Source organism: Macaca thibetana, chromosome 1 (assembly GCF_024542745.1).
Source record: "Macaca thibetana thibetana isolate TM-01 chromosome 1, ASM2454274v1, whole genome shotgun sequence".
Taxonomy (NCBI): Eukaryota; Metazoa; Chordata; class Mammalia; order Primates; family Cercopithecidae; genus Macaca; species Macaca thibetana.
The window spans coordinates 66,680,344-66,686,370 of record NC_065578.1 but is presented as its reverse complement, the minus strand read 5'-3'; positions in this window follow the sequence as shown (position 1 = coordinate 66,686,370).

Below are 6,027 nucleotides of genomic sequence, written 5' to 3'. Positions count from 1 at the left end.
TTTATAAATACAATCCAGGTGCTCTTGCTGAGGCAGGTACTCATTAATGAAGGAATGTTTGGTAAATGCTTCTAGTACCTTCTCCCATGCCTCAGCAACTCATTTGACCACAGAAGCAAACACAAGCTGTGGCCTAATCCCAGAGTCCCCACAAGCAGTAATTGCAGGGAAGATGAGCCAAGAGGAGACTGACTCGCAGCCCAAAGACTACCGGCTCAGGTCCTCTGAGCCTGCAGGCTTTGGGCTCATGAGAAGTGGGTGTGGTCCATTTCCAGCCTGGATCCAATAGGAAGTGAAGAGGATAGATGAAAACTTTTTTTCACAGGAGTTTCTGTGTTGTCCTCTCCCTTACCCTGTTAGCATTTTTTCTTAAAACCCAGTAGCAGCTGTTGGCTAGTTGTGAAAATTGTCCAACCTTAGTAGAGCCTGTCGCCAAGCACACAGGGCCTCCTTGGGGCTGGACCCTGAGGCCAGGCAGCTTGCCCAGGCAGCTCCATAAATAGCACCTGTGATATGTGCAAAAAGAGGTGAATCAGGGAGGGCTGCTGGTGCTCCTCAGTGATGGTAAGCCAGTGAGTCTCAACAGCAGGTCTCGGATAAAGGCAGTTCCTATCACACATGTCTAACACTGAGGATCTAAAAATCAGTTCATATTAGGAATGGTTTAAGACTTTCTCTTTCCCTCATTCCTTCACTCCTCTTTCTCCCAGCCCTCTAGTAACATGCCTTTTCCATCACGTCTGTCAGATGATATTGTATAAGAATCCAGACTGAGTTTTTCTGACTATTTATAGAAGACAGTTGTGCTGCGTTAGCCACTACAGGAACTAACATTTGGTTCTGGGTTATGTGACATGTGAAAAACTTACAGAAATGTGTTTTTTCTCAAATGTGCCTATCCCATCCTTGTCCTATCATATCAAACAGGCCTCTTGGAATAACACATTGCTCTACTATGTCCTTTTATAATTAAAATTTTTTTTTCTGATTCTCAAAGCATGTTTATACTAGTTAAAAGCTTAAAAGACTATAATGTATATAGTCTTTTACATTTTGGGTTTGTTTTGTTTTGTTTTGTTTTTGAGATGGAGTCTCTCTCTGTCACCCAGGCTGCAGTGGCGCGATCTCAGCTCACTGAAACCTCCACCTCCCGGGTTCAAGCAATTCTCATGCCTCAGCCTCCCAAGTAGCTGGAATAACAGACACGTGCCACCACACCTGGCTACTTTTTGTATTTTTAGTAGAGACTGGGTTTCACCATGTTGGCCAGGCAGGTCTCGAACTCAAGTGATCCACCCGCCTTGGCCTCCCAAAGTGCTGGGATTGTAGGCATGAGCCACCATGCCGGCCTATCTTTTACATTTTTAGCTATATAATTATAGCTATATAATGTATAGCTAAAACTGTAAAAGTGCTTGCTAATTTTTCACCCAGAGGTAACAACTGCTAATAGTTCAATGTGGTTTTTAGCTTAGGGGCTCTTGAACTGATGGGAAAGGTAAAGAGCACTGACAGTGATTACAGAAAGGAGGTGGCAAATACAAATATGTTTCTAAATAGAACCAATGGGATGTTAGGGGAAGAGGAAGGTGAAGAAAATTAGCCCCAATCTTTTAGCCTGGGTGACTGGGAAGGTGTCTCATGAAATAACCTAGAGGCCACATGCCAAAGGATAGATCTAGGAAAGCTATCTAGTCTGTTAGGCTTGCTGGTCATTTTGTATCAATTATTATCATCCAGGAGTCACTATTACAAATGACTAAAAGCCTACAGTTGGCCTCACAGATGTGCTGTTTAATATTCCAAGCTCAGACCACTTCAGCATCTCAACAGGATTTAGAAGCTGAGAGGCAAGGAGAAAGTTCAAATGTAGAGAAGTGACTGACTCACCTATTGGAGGAAATGAAAGTTTTCAACCATCGCCTCTAATCAGCTGCTTGGAACATTTCAGCTCTGGAGTCCACATTTTCTATGAAGTCACCCATCACCATCTCAAGGTGTAAACACTCTCTAATAAATTCAAAATCAGCTTCAAGAAAATTCTTAGAGCTCTAACTTAAGCCAAATATACACCTTAAAGCTAAAGTAAGAGGTAGACTGTTTCTAAGTTAGAAATATGACTTTGTCAGCCTACTTGGTTGCCACATCATCTAATAATGACAGCAGACCACGAGTTAAACTTTTGATCCCATCACTCTTGCCACTATTTAATGTTGCTGACACTCATTTTGTGGTGTGTATAACCAGGAAAATTCTAGTTTTAGGGCCTGACAAACAGGTCCCACTGGTCTTTCCTTTTCTTAATGCACAATCCTGGCAGGTAGCACACACTATTAAGTAGACTGTAATAATGCTGGTTGCTATGCACCTTGAGTGAGGCTGGTGAGGTTAAGTCAGCCATGGGTCCTGCTGACTTCACAGTGGGAGGGTAATTGCCGCTGACTTGCAGCTCTGGCTCCCCCAGACTTTGAGTCTCTCTGGTCAGGTCTTTGATGGGGGTGATGATTGCTGTATCTGTACTTTCCTTGCTTTTTAATTATCAAAAAAGAAAAATAAAAGTGCAGAGATATTGTTGCTGCTACATGGTTCTTTATTTCATTTAGTTTGTCATTTTAGGTTTTTAACATTGTCTTAACTAAAGCTTAAATTTTCTCACCATAGCTCCAAGGAGTGGAATGAGGATCAATGAGAAGAAAAGGAAATAGCAAGTTTTAGCATTTCTAAAGGCACCAGCCAAAGACTGAAAGTAATTTTATGAATACTGAGTTCTCTCTAACAGGATCCAGGTACAAGCAGTGTGACCTATTGTTAGGATGTGATCATCTGAATAGAGAGGCCTGGCATAAAGTCGTATGTTACTTGGGCAAGGCAAGCTGGCTGACCATCTAGAAAGTTTACCAAAGGCTGGCATCACTTGAACATAGTCACCAGATTCCTGGGTTATCCTCTTTGTGGGCTCACACATTAAATTACAAGTACACCAAGAGACAAAAAACACTAAGAGACTAATTTACCAAACTCACGAGAGACACGTGTATAAAAATAAGAGAGCCATTTACTTACTCCCATTGAGAAATATAACTACACAGGATATTGGATATGTCGGCCAATTGACTGCATTATCAATTGTGAAGGAAAAGAACACGATTTAAACACATCTACAGAATCTTGGAAATATATTGTCAAGATTTTATTGTACTTTAGGAATAAAATCAGCCTTATGTAAGACTATTGACAGATTTTCTCCCTCTCCCATTTAGAAATGTGTTTCCAACTTTTGACTATACTTACGTTTCCAAAAATATATTTGCCTTTATGTGTTTAGTAGAAATGCTTGTTTTGGGGGATTCACAGATTCTCTGTTTACCTCCTCAGTTACTAAACTTATGCCTTATATTTTGATTCATACTAATGCTCTTCTCACAGGATTTTGAGTCCATTCTTTGTTTGTTTGTTAGGTTTTGGTTTTGTCTTTGAGATAGGGTCTTGTTCTGTCGCTCAGGCTGGAGTGCAGTGGTGTGATCATGGCTCACTGCAGCCTTGAACCCCTGGGCTCAAACAATTCTCCTGCCTCTTAGCCTCTCGAGTAGCTGGAACTACAGGTGTGCACCACCTCACCTGGCTAATTTTTTATTTTTTGTAGAGAGAGGGTCTCGCTATGTTGCCCACACTGGTCTTGTACTCCTCCAGGCCCACCTCAGCCTCCCAAAGTGCTGGGATTACAGGCATGAGCCTACTGCACCTGGTCAAGTTGAGTTGGTTCTGAGAAAAACTTACAGCTCAACCCCATACTAAATATAGGGTATTTAGATTTTAAGTGGGAAGCCACACTAGATGACCTTTATTGTCCTTCTGAATTGAGGTTTTATGGTTCTATGAATAGAGCAGGGGAAGGAGAGATGCATGGGAAAAGTTGGGAGAGTTGAGGCAGGGGAATAAGAGGAGGCCAGAGGCCAGAACTGATTTAATTAACTAAAGAAGTAATCTTTGCCAAACTGGACAGAGATACGGAATTGCGTACGTTGAATTTTCTCTACTTTCATTGTTTATTGGCAAATGCTACTTTTGGCAGCTATGAATCCAGGGAGGCTCTTCTGTGAGACAAATGAGGCAGTTGCTCAGAACTGTGCCTGTGCAGTGGCCCCCATTGTGTAACGGCCCAGGCACCTTGCATAAGATCACCAAAAACACTTCCCAACTTCATGCAGGAACTCGTTTGGCCTCAATTCCATTTAGCTAAGTAGCTTGCTCTGTCCAGTAATTCATTTATTCAAATAACTTTTACTGAGCACTGAGCCAGATGCTAGAATAGAAAAATAAGGAAGATAGTTTCCAGCCACAATCTAAGGAAGAAGAAAGATGTACAAATAATGGTTTTAAAAAAGAAAGTTTAGTGTTTTGCAAAAGGAACATAAAAAATGCCGGAGGATTCAGAGGACAGAGGTATACCTCCAAGTACTGCTTTAGTTGTATCCTGCAAAGTTTGACATGCTGCACTTTCATTTATTTCAATGAATTTTTAAAAATTTCTCTTAAGACTTCTTTTTTGACCCAGGAATTATTTATATGGATGTGGTTTTGCTTTCAAGTGTTTGGAGATGTTTCTGTTATCTTTTTGTTATTCTAATTTTATTTCATTGTGATTAGAGAACACATTCTGTATATTTTCATTTCTTTTAAATTTGTTAAAGTTTTATGACCCAATGGATCATGAGGTCAGGAGATCGAGACCATCCTGGCTAACACGGTGAAACACCATCTCTACTAAAAACACAAAACATTAGCCGGGCGTGGTGGCAGGCACCTGTAGTCCCAGCTACTAGGGAGGCTGAGGCAGGAGAATGGTGTGAACCTAGGAGGTGGAGCTTGCAGTGAGCCGAGATGGCGCCACTACACTCCAGCCTGGGAGAGGTTGTCAGTCTCTGTCTCAAAAAAAAAAAAAAAAGGTTTTATGGCCCAGGATATGGTCTATCTGTATCTATGATCCATGGACAACTGAAAAGTTTGTTTACTCTGTTGTTATGGGGTGGGATAGTCTATAAACATCAGTTAGATCCTGTTGATAGATGATATTGTTGAGTCCTTGTTAATTTTTTGTCTACTTGTTATATTGGTTGTTGAAAGAGGTGTACTGAAGTCTCCAATTATAATTGCTAATTTGTCTATTTCTATTCTCAGTTTTGTCAGTTTTTGCTTCACATATCTTATAGCCCTGTTGTTTGGTGCACACACATTTAGGATGGTTATGTTTTCTTGATGTAATCTTCTTGGTGTAGTGTTCCTTTTATCATTATACATTATCCCTCTCTCTCTCTCTCTCTCTTTAATAACTTTTTTTAATGCTGCAGTCTACTTTATCTGATATTATTATGGTCCACTCTTTCTTTGGATTAATATTTACATGATAACATTTTTTCTATCTTTTTACTTTCAACCTTTCTCTATCATTATATTTGAAGTAAGCTTTGTTTTTGTTTTGTGCTAACATGCCCAGCTAATTTGTTTTGTTGTTGTTGTTTTTCTTTTTTGGTAGAGATGAGGTCTCACTATGTTGCCCAGGCTTGAAGTGAGTTTTTTATAGACAACACTTAGTTGAATCACGATTTTTAATTCAGTTTTCCAGTCTCTGTTATTTGATTGGTGTATGTAGATCATTTACACTTAACATAACATGTTAGGTCTTAAGTTTGTCATTTTTATCTTTGTTTTCTGTTTGTTCTGTCTGTTGTCATTTCTGTTTTCTCTGTTTTCTTTTTTATACCTTCCCATGAGCTACTTGAACATTTTTGATAATTCCATTTTGATTAATCTATAGTGCTTTTGAGTGTATCTCTTTGTATAAGCTGTTTAGTGTTTGCTTTTGGTAACAATATTAAATATACGTAACATATCTACTGGTATCATCTTTTTACTAGTTTGAACGATATAAGTGATTGAATCATAGGTGAAGTTCTTTCCAAGGTCTTTAGTATTTAAAAATAGCAGTTCACTTGAAAAGGTCTTGATGTCATGGAGGCCCAGATTTCT